This window comes from Dermacentor variabilis, chromosome 4 (assembly GCF_050947875.1).
Source record: "Dermacentor variabilis isolate Ectoservices chromosome 4, ASM5094787v1, whole genome shotgun sequence".
Classification (NCBI taxonomy): Eukaryota; Metazoa; Arthropoda; class Arachnida; order Ixodida; family Ixodidae; genus Dermacentor; species Dermacentor variabilis.
Genome location: NC_134571.1, coordinates 110,363,426 through 110,375,028, shown reverse-complemented (window position 1 = coordinate 110,375,028; position 11,603 = coordinate 110,363,426). Strand labels below are relative to the sequence as shown.

Here is an 11,603-nt window from a genome sequence, read left to right as displayed (position 1 = left end):
ATGGTGGGCAGATTGTTCTAGAGAAACTGGCCACCCTGTATACGCAATCCCTCATGACCTCGAGCGTACCGGAATCTTGGAAGGACGCTAACATAATCCTAGTCCATAAGAAAGGAGACGCCAAAGACTTGAAAAATTATAGACGGATTAGCTTACTGTCAGTTGCCTACAAACTATTTACTAAGGTAATCGCAAATAGAATCAAGGACACCTTAGACTTCTGTGAAGCAAAGGACCAGGCAGGATTCCGTAAAGAATACTCAACAATAGACCATATTCACACTATCAATCAGGTGATGGAGAAATGTGCGGAATATAATCAACCCTTATATATAGCTTTCATTGATTACGAGAAAGCGTTTGATTCTGTTGAAACCTCAGCAGTCATAGAAGCATTACGGAATCAGAATGTACACGAGCCGTATGTAAAAATACTGAAAGTTATCTATAGCGGTTCCACAGCCACCGTAGTCCTTCATAAAGAAAAAAACAATATCCCAATAAAGAAAGGAGTCAGGGAGGGAGATACGACCTGTCCAATGCTATTCACAGCGTGTTTTCAGTAGGTACTAAGAGACCTGGATTACCTTCCCTATTGGAAAATCCTATTTAAATTCAAACTGGGTTATACAGGTTTAAACTGGTTCTAACAGGGACCTGTTTAGCAACAAACAGGTATAAACAGGACCAGTTTACACATGAACAGGTTTGAACGGGGTCCCGTTTGGCATGCAAACAGGTATAAACTGGACCAGTTTACACACGAACCGGTCTGAACGGGGTCCCGTTTGGCATGCAAACAGGTATAAACTGGACCAGTTTACACACGAACCGGTCTGAACGGGGTCCCGTTTGGCATGCAAGCAGGTATAGGCATGACCAGTTCACGCAGAAATGGGTCTTAACAGGGTCCCTGTTTGCAACTAAACTGGCTTATACTGGACGCAGTGGCACCATATAGGGTCGCCTGTTTGTCACAAAAGCTGGTTTAATCTGGAGCTTTGTGGCAACCATACTGGATGGCATCATGCATACCAGTTTAATGCTTGAATAGAACTGGGGAGGAACTTTTTTATTGTTCGACATCCTGACAATTTAGCCCCTAGTGCTGAATTGGGGCCATTATCAAGCTCTACTGAAATTGCGTGACCACCTCGGAACATTCACAGACCAAACTGTGATATGCTAGCTGCGAATTTCAATCCGATTCCCGGTCCTGCCCAGTTGAAAAAGACAACAGGAATTCCTGCTGCAAACACAGAAATTTCTGTTGTACGACAGATGTTCCTAACATTTCTGTAGTTGCGACAGACATTACTGACGTTACGACAGCAATTATGACGTCGCAACAGAAACATTCGGTCTCGACGGCCAAGAGTTCTGAAGTCGCAACAGAAGCACCTTCGGTCGCGGCCCTTTATATTAACATGTCAGCTTCGCATCGGTGGTGTACACTGTACTTTTCTCTTGCGCGGTATTCAATCGTGCTTCTCTCAAGCCGGCAATACTGATAGCACCGACACCAGTATTAAAGTCGACGTGGCCAATTGTTATAATTGTGCCGTGACGACGCGGCACCAGCCCCCCCCTCCCCCCCCCCCCCCCCCCCGCAACGCCCTACCGGCCTCCTCAAAATCGGCCGCTGATCAAAATCATACCATCTGCGGGAATGGCTGCGGATCCGCTTTGTTTTATTTGGTAAGATGGGGCCCACAAGCCTGTGGACTTACATGTGCGGTTACACTGAGACATTAGTTAATTCCCAGAAATATTGCACAAGCTTATGCGAAGCGGAAAAGAAGTTTTGGATTGTTCCACAAAGTTGCGTGAAAAGCTGTCTCGCTCGGGTCTCATTAATCTGGTACAGCGCTGCCGTGAGAAGCCAGTATTCTGTCGGGATGAAGACTCACCCACGAGTGTTTATGTAGCTATATAGCATTGAACACGAATTATATGCGAGCTCAAAAGTCTAAAGAGCAAGAGACAACTGTCGGAATTAGCAGTAACAACCCTCAGTGTCCCCGGTCACCGTTGTCTACTTCTGAATTTCTTATCAAATATGGATATCGTTACAGCAAAATCGATGGTCTAGCACTCCACGATGTACCTGTCGATGGTAACAACACTTTTGCTCATCTAGAGATGCGGCAGTTGACGCGGTGAAGTGAAAGCGCATCTTGGCTTTTAAAATGTAAATGTAGACAGCAACCCAGACAGCGATTTACACTCTTGACATAGCTTAAACAATTCAATAGCAACTATGTTCGGCGTGGTGCAGTGGTAAGATGCTTGTCTCGGGACCGGTAGATCCGAAGTTCGATTCCCAGCGGATGCGTTTTTTTGTCTACTTTTATTTTTTTTATTTTTTTTTGTATTAATAATTTTACATATCCTTAAATTGGTCTCTGTCAATTTTTAATCAAATATTTATCAGGAACTACAGAATTTTCGACTACAGGACGTCACACTACAGAGAACAGAACGACAGTCACGACGTCCCAAAATACGACAGACTGAAAATTTCCTGTTGTGTTTTTCAAGTGGGTGAGACGTCTATACGGCGTATACGCAGATTGCTGTCCTCTCTATTAAAAGCAACGTTGCTGAAACACGTCGTACAAGAAGCTGTACGACTCGCATAACATCGATATACAACGCCGTCACCATCCATGAGATCACCGAAAGCGCGGTCGCTTTCGGTGGCGGCCTACAGATGGCACCACAGGTAGCGCCGGTAAAGTTACAGGTGATATTATTTTGCCGTCTTCAGTTTGTCGCTACATGTGAGTGCTTGCTGTGTATCGACGCCGTCCGATGTAGTTGTTTAATCGTGTGTACGCTGTGCCGAGAAAAATTGTGGTGCATCTTGTATGCATTGAGAATCACAAAACCCCTGTGACCGCGTAATGTAGCCCGCAGTATCCTTCGTGTGGTGCGCCGATGCCGAAGATATGACCCTTCGCGCTTCCTTTGTTCCGGGCTCATGAAAAGGATCTCATCCTCTGGCACTGTCGCATCGTATCGCACTGTACGGAAGAATTTGGTGAAAGTTGTGCTCTTACGTCCTGTAGTTGATCCGCAATTCAACAGTGTGTGCGCCGGAAGGACCGTTGGTGCAGTCGATTCCGCGGCACCTGTGACACTAAAAGGAGCGTTTTCCGAGTACGCCGAGAAAGGTAAGTCCGGCGCTTTCGCGCATTCTTCCTGTCTATGGTTCGTGAAGTGTGCGTTGTTGTACGTATCGCAAGATCCGTACAACAACCGAATCCGGATTTGTAAAGCAGCAAGAATTATAAATGTGCTTTTCAAATGGTTGTTCTTCATGTCGCAGTGCACATTTAGCAGAAAGTTCCATGGAAATTGCCCTAAAACGTATTCATGTTACCAACAGCTCTATCTGTGGTTTATTTACTTTCACCTATGAAGCACGCTAGCGCGGGTGGTTCTTTGATCTAAATGGGCACAAAAATTCAAGGAAAGAAAGTTACTGTTTGTGTACATAATTTTTCATTGAGAAATGGTATAGGCATTTCTAGAAGTAGTACGTCGATGTGTCGGTCTTCACAGCTAACAGCTGCGCGAGATAGCACCCGATTCCTTCGTTGACGCATGGCCAGATTTTTAGCTTGTATGGAAATTCTTCTGTTTATAGAGTGTCGTCAGATGACGTGTATTAGTGTCCTGTGTGTTTTCGTGTACTTGTAAAGGGTTCCGATCTTGCAGAGAAGCCGAAATTACATAAGCAATGCTTCTTTTTAATGGAAAAATCTTTCTCTTTTCTGTATTGTCTCTCCAGAAATAGAGGTGGTCTGTTGAAATTTTGAGCGCATCGTCCTTTGGGAGCAGTGCTTTGTTGCGCCGCATAAACAAATTAGGTTTTGGAACGCTTTTCATGTCCTACGGAATTTTTTGATAGTACAATTCACATTTCACGTTATACAGCTGTACGTTTGTGTGAAGCTTTTCATAGTAGATTCATGTTTGCTACAGTTCGATTTACGTGTTATTTAACCGCCTGTGATGTTACAATCAGATATTTGCACAACCAGTTGCAGCTTCATGTAACTGGTTGTATGAGACTTTTATCAAAATATGACGTGATCTTTTTATATCACAAGTTTACAGTTTCAGCAGGGATTACAATAAATTGAGCATTTATTATTGTTTAGGGATGGCAAGATTTTGTGAACCAGAGGCACCTCCACATATGCACCTGCGGCACTTCTGCAGCCTCAACAGCACGGAAAAGTACCGGATGTGCATGCTGTGACAAGGTGTGTGCAAAGCAGTTGCTGCCACTTACACGAGCTGCAGATTTTGTTAGTATCATCCATGTTTGGAAACTCTCCTGAATTTTTCGTGGGTTTACAAATGTGGGCTCATTTTACAATTTTATGAATGTCACTTTAGAAAGACAACGAAGTTGTGTTGGTTAAGATGTTTTAAAGCTGTTGAGAGATTGACGGCATGACATTGTTAAAATGCATGTAAAAAATTAATTGCAATGGTACTTGTACTGCTTTATTATTAGCAATGCAATATCTCTAACGAGAACATCAGAGGGGCACTTGCTTTTGGGAAGTTTGGTCAGATAAATTCCTGAAGCAGCGTAAAGCTCTGTAATCTAAAAAAAAACAATGTTGTCAGTTACTGGTTTCAAGCTCGCTGCTGCTTTTTGTGCTGCACGACAAGTTAAATAATGGTTGATAATGTGTGTGTGACGTAATAGTTCTGCGCAAACACACGAGGTGGAGAGAAGTAATTAATAAAGGGAAAATCAGACGTCCACCCGCTCGCACCATTTGCTACAAATGAAACCCGTATGTGTTCCTCAAAAGGAAAGCCGCACAGTTGAAGAAAAATTCGTCCTGGTCCGGGACTCGAACCCGGGACTACCGCCTTTCCGAGGCAGCCACTCTACCATCTGAGATAACCAGGTGGCTAGCAGATGCCAGGGCGAAGTCGAATTAGTTGACAACACGAAGCGAAGGCAAGGGTTTGACGTAATATTTTTTTCCCCTTTATTAATTACTTCTCTACACCTTGCGCGTTTCCGCAGAACTATTACGTCAGACCCTTGCCTTTGCTTCATGTTGTCGACAAATTCGACTTCGCCCGGCCATCTGCTAGCCGCCTGGTTATCTTAGATTGTAAAGCGACTGTCCCGGAAAGGCGGTGGTCCCGGGTTTGACTCCCAGACCTGGACGATTTCTTTTTTTCATATGTGAGGCTTTCCTTTCGAGGAATCCGTACGGGTTTCTTTTGTAGCAATTGCTACGAGCGGGTAGATGTGTGATTTTCCCTTTATTAATAATGTGTGTGTGTATGCAACAATGGGGGTGCTGAGAGCAAGCTTTAAAATAATGTGTGCTATGTCCCCAACAAAGAATTTAGTGTCTGCAGCATTTTTACAAAATATTATGTTCACAGGTTGGCAGGTATGACATAATGTACAACAATAATGTACAACACTTTTGCTGTAGATACATTTTCATAACGTCCATTTTCTGTCTACTTGAATCGTATATTTAGAATTTGGCCCACCTGCAGTTTGATCAAGTTACATAGGTAGCCCCCTCTGAGTTAAATATAATTAGGGGCTATTGTAGATATGCATGATATACCTACTCACTGTATTGTGACAGATATTTTTAGGGACTGTGTTGTGAGGCATGCATATCCTTTTACCTGTATGTCTTGCTGCAGGTTGCCCGACAAAAGCATAAATGCTTCGCCCACCTTTATTATTATGCTTTCATGTAGAGTTCTAACATCTGTGCCCACATAGACTCCATGTTCTTAATTACATTTTTCTAAGTATTCACTGTTGTGCATTACATTATTGTGTTACATTAGTGTGCATTACATGTTTTTCTTCGTTTTATTTTGGAGGGGGGTATTCATTTCTATAATAGTACAGAGAATAGAACTTCAAAACAAAAAGCCACGAAAGGTGGCTTAAAAGTGTATGAAGCTTGGAATTCTACATTCCTGCCCCTAAAGCGCTACCAGTAGTAAAACATTCCTAATTGTCTTTTTTATAAGCTAGCTGCCAGATACGTAGTCCCATTATGAGAGTATGTTATTTTTTCTTCTTTGGTCTGACTTGTTTTGTTGAATGTTCTCCTTGTTAGTTCAGAATTTGTAAGCCTCCAGGTTTCTACGGGGCAGAAACCTGGAGGCTTACGAAAAGGGTTCTACTCAAATTGAGGACGACGCAACGAGCTATGGAGAGAAGAATGATAGGTGTAACATTAAGGGATAAGAAAAGAGCAGATTGGGTGAGGGAACAAACGCGAGTTAATGACATCTTAGTTGAAATCAAGAAAAAGAAATGGGCATGGGCAGGACATGTAATGAGGAGGGAAGATAACCGATGGTCATTAAGGGTTACGGACTGGATTCCAAGGGAAGGGAAGCGTAGCAGGGGGCGGCAGAAAGTTAGGTGGGCGGATGAGCTTAAAAAGTTTGCAGGGACGGCATGGTGACAATTAGTACATGACCGGTCTTGTTGGAGTAGTATGGTAGAGGCCTTTGCCCTGCAGTGGGCGTAACCAGGCTGATGATGATGTTTTCTTGCCACCTCATGCAATACTCCAACTGGAGCCTATGAGCTATGTGTATAATAAATAAGTAAATTCCTAAAGCATGCAACAAACCATGCAGCATAGCATTTAAATGTTGCCAGTTTATAATGCTTCTCGAGTGCAGCGCATCATGGAGCTTAAGGCTGATCTCTTCAGATGTAAAAAAAATTGCAGGTTATGAAAATGTGGTCCTACAAACTGCTGGTTACGCATGTCAGTCAGCCTGCTGCAGTGGTCACAAGTGGGAATGTAACCAAAAAGCTGGGCGTGCTCGGCCATTTTGCATACGGCACAGGATAAAGCTTCACCTCTGCTGTTGCTTCTCTAATAATAATGGCCTCCGAGTATACATGCCGAGTTATGCTTCTGGGGACACTTATTAGTTAACCTTATCAGGTAATACCATTAGACTTATGGGTGCTATAATGTTGCAGTGCCTGCAGGATGGCCAGCATTACAATACACATTAAAATTATTGTACAAGTCATGCAATGGTGTCGGGATTGGCCCACCAAGTGACAACCTTTAATTACACTATACCTGGGATCAGCCCAGCTCACTCAGTCAGTGAGACATCCATGCATAAGGGGAGGAGTATGGCAAATAGAGGGTGTTCGATTAATCTTTCTCACATAGATAGCTCATACATATAATCTTTCTTAAATTGGATGCTTTGTTGCTCAAAGTGAAGTTACTTATGGGCATAATGTCAGCATTTCGATCCTATTTATGCTTAACGAAAGTTGCTTTGTTTAGTGTCACTTTTTATATTGTTTCGCTTGTGATTCTAAGCTCACTTGTTTTATAGCTGCTATAGGTATGGCTGGACCTGGAGAAGAAGTGTAAGCAGACCATGCTATGTTGCTGATCTGCGCTGATCTCCACATCCAAGTTGGTCCCGCGACAGTTGGGCACCATTGTGCCTTGCTTCCTTGACAAGGTGATATAATATGGTGAGCTTGTACTTCAATATCGGTATTGAAAATTATGTTAAGGAAGAAAGACAAGGATTGGTCTTTATGATAGATACACTCATGTTCTTTCTTTAAGGTGTTCTTTTGGCACTGTTCTGCATGGACATATTTTTAGAGAATTATAACTCCTTTATTGCAATGTGCCATGGCGCTAGCTTATGCGTTAAACTAGCACTCTTTCACCAAAAAAAGCCTTATTTAGCACACAATTCACAAGGAAAGAAAGGAGGCAACCTGACAGACTGCTACTAACAGTTCAGTATTATTGCTCGCACAGTGATATTGTGCAAAAGGTGAAAGGGGGAGAATAGATCTGAATACATGCTGTTCGCACGGAAACGAAAAGGACGCATCACATGGTGAGCGTGACACTTGTTTTACAATGATAAGAAGCAGTCTCACTGTCTAGTAATTCTCTGCATGGGGAGCTAGTGCTAGGTTCCTCGTCATACATATAAGAAAAGCATCAGATATCTCTCCAGCGCTTTTGTTTTTATATTTTGTCACGATCAAGCAGCTTTCAAACATAGGTGCATGTGCGCCGAGAGCAGTGCACTACCACTGCTAACTGACCCGCGCATCAAGTTTGCTTCGTCACGCTGCCAGTCATTTATACATTGGTCGGTTTATCCGATGTAGCCTCTGCTGTACGAAATGGTATGTGATAGACACTGCACCTCTGTACTGTACAAGCTTTGTTACATGAGTTTTTTCAGAGATAGTGATGCAGGCCTTTTCATTATTTACATGCCTACACAACAAACCAAGCATTATCTGTGCTTAGAAAGAATTGTAGGAAAATCCAGCATGAGGCAACTGTTCTCGGCACGAAACAAACTTGATTCGTTGGTTTTCGTTCATTGGTGCGATCACACTAAGGCAGACAAGCTTGTAGGCTGTGCTTCTGCAATTTGTACAGCACACTGACAGCACTGATGTGGGCCTCATCTGTGGGCTGACTGATGGCACCTTCTACGGCGCAGACCACTTGTGTTGGGCGAGGCACCAATGTTGACGTTTGTTCCCTTGTGCAAAACAGCAGTCCTAGGTTTCGAGTAGTTGTAGGAAGACAAGGTAAACATAACTTCGATGGCTTGAGTGGGCTCATTTCTCTTGGGGCATCTAGCTTTTTTTCTTGCAACTGTGCAGAGGTGCTTCCCTAGAGTCGGCGTGAAAATGGCATGGAGTTGTGCATTCGGGAACTCCTGAACAATGATCTGCTGTAGTTAGGGCTTTGCGAAAATGCACTGTCTACCAATTGGTAGAAGGTGCATTATTCAGCCACTGATTTCCTGTTGGCATGCTTGCACTCATGCTGTCAGCAATTTCCTGGCTTGCCGAATTATCTTGAGGCCCCACGCTGATGATGCTACCGATGTCTTCATGTCCAGACTTTTCAGGATGAGGTTTTTTGCTTTGCAAATCTTGTTGAAAGGTAGGTGGTGCTTACAGGTAGCTATTCTAGATATTAGTGAAATGAATTGGCCCATCTTGCTTCGTCAAACATCGTCACGCCGACATCAGTTGCACAAACAAAAAACCTGGCCTACTTGCAGCGTCGTGCACGAAGAAACAAACAAATCAGCTGCTGGATTGTCTTAACATGGCATACTAAGCTGAGACCGGAACTGCTGTAGCTACAAACCAGGCAGAAACGATGATGATGAGCAGGGATTTGCAGTAGCACCACTTCGTGGGGCAGCAAGGTGGCTCCGTTCAAAACAAAAATGGCGTTCAGCAAGTAGAACCATGCAACGGTCAGAGTCGGTGCATGGTGCTCTCGATCAAGTTGGCTCAAGGAGTGTCCGAAAAATCAGACAAGAGGTTGCAAGGCGTCCGAACTTTCGGAAGTTGTTATACATTATGGTCCATGGGGAGAATGGTGGTGCCGTGAAGCAGACCGAGTAATCATGTTCGAATTTTCGGAGTCCGGAAAATCAGTCGGTGACTGTACCTATACCTATGTGTCTATGTATACCTAGGTGCAACAGTGTTTGCTATGATCTGTGCAAGAATTGCTGTTGCCCGTAGATGCCCAACATGTCAGGTGTCAAATTGTAAAATACCTTGCAAAAGTGATCTACGGAAAAATAACGCTTCTGCTATATTTCGCTTTTACAAGAAATTTTGCGGCTGCTGGCACCTACCTTAAAAGGCTTTATATGGTCTTCGCATGGCCAGGGCCTTCTACTTTTGTGAGTTTGCTTATCTCGAAATATACTCCGGTTTTTATAACTTCAAGTTGGCGGGATCCCTAGTCTCCTTTAACATGTACCCAATAGACCTAACATAGGGGTTTTGGCATTTCTCTGCCATCTAAATGCAGCCATTGTGGCCGGGATTCAATCCCATGCCCTCTGCCTGAGCAGCGCAATGTCAAAGCCAGTACACTACGGTATTTTGCTGGCAGAAGGGTTTAGTTTCGGAATAATTTATTATCTCAACCTGTCGGTGTTGTTTTTAAAGGTATTTCTTGTTTTTATTCTGTTGCTTCAATACTAGTAATTATTGTAAATCAAACGATGTGTCCATCTTTTTCCTATAACACTTGCTTCAATCGCCTGCTAATTATGACAGCTTATTCTCCCACAGTAATCCATGTTCCCTTGAAACATAGGCATTGCATGAAACCACATATTTTTCAATAAGATTTATTCATTATCTCCTATGACCGGAATGCTGAACCTTTCTTATCTGTGGGAACATAGGCAAATTTGCCTATGTGCCAACCTGTTGCATGAGTCAAGATAAATTATTGGCTTTACTTTTTCAGGTGCCCTGCTCGCTCTCACCCAAGCAACCCACTCCAGCGGTCTTCTCTCGGCAGACTGGATGCATCGAAATACCGTTAGAAGGTCCAATAAACAGTGCTTGGGACATTTATGACATGCTTTTACTTAAGCCGGAGGACTTCAGGCTTAATGAAAGCTCAAGTGGGTGTACAGAAATACCTACGTAAAATATACTTGTCTTTTTCACTTACAAGTACATTCCAATACTTTGCCTGACATTTTTCACCCCAAAATTACGCTTTACTGTGGATTTGTCAACAAACCATTACAGCAAAAAGGACGAGTACAAGTGATCGAACATATACTAAACTTGCAAGAATTACATTTGCATACTTGTAGTAAATAGGAAAATGAGGTACAGTCTTCTTCAGGGTGCATTTTCTTGTAGGTCATACATAGAGAACGTACTCGTGGGTCATACAAAACTTGTTCATGATGTATCACATCAGTGTTGGTAGTGCTAATCAATTTATGCCGAAAATTGTGTTCATCTTCGTATCAAGCAATGTACCAGGCAAACCTACATGTGAAAGTGGCATTCTTGTTGCAAACATAATGCAGATCTACTTCTCTTCAATGCTGATCGCAAATACACAAGTGTACAAAATAGGTTTAAAGAGTAAATTATATTAAGCAACATCAATCCATTCTGAAAGGACCTGGTATGAATGTAGTAAAATATAGGTCTGAACAGGGGCAAACAGGTCTGGGTTAGATAGGACGGGATTAAACAGGTCAGGATTGAACAGGATTTAAACGGGTCAGGATTAAACAGGATTTAAACGGGTCAGGTTTAAACAGGATTTAAACGGGTCAGGTTTAAACAGGAATAAACAGGATTTAAACAGGTCAGGACTGAACAGGATCAAACGGGGTCCCGTTCCATAACCCTATTTGATGAAACCTGTTTGAAAACAAATAGGATTTTTTAGTAGGGTTAGGAACTTGCGATTCGCTGATGATATTGCCTTGGTTAGTAACTCAGGGGACCAATTGCAAAGCATGATCGCTGACCTGGAGATGGAAAGCAGAAGAGTGGGTCTAAAAATTATTCTGCAAAAAACTAAAGCAATGTTCAACAGCCTCGGAAGAGAACAGCAATTTACAAGAGGTAGCGAGGCACTGGAAGTCGTAAGGGACTACATCTACTTAGGGCAGGTAATGACCGCGGAACCGGATCAAGAGCCGGAAATAATCAGAAGAATAAGAATGGGCTGGGGTGCGTTTGGCAGGCATTCTCAGATCATGAT

General features: G+C 43.0%; 1 long non-coding RNA gene across 2 annotated transcripts; it reads left to right on the top strand.

Annotated features, from left to right (window-relative positions):
• The first annotated feature begins 2,782 nt into the window (after positions 1-2,782).
• On the top strand, positions 2,783-10,444 carry LOC142579618 (uncharacterized). Of its 2 annotated transcripts, none has more exons than XR_012827429.1 (4): positions 2,783-3,176; positions 4,170-4,319; positions 7,396-7,540; positions 10,335-10,444. It is a non-coding gene; the product is annotated as an uncharacterized LOC142579618 (long non-coding RNA). The 2 variants fall into 2 exon arrangements; XR_012827428.1 differs by having other exon boundaries at positions 2,784-3,176; positions 4,170-4,274.
• Positions 10,445-11,603: the final 1,159 nt, after the last annotated feature.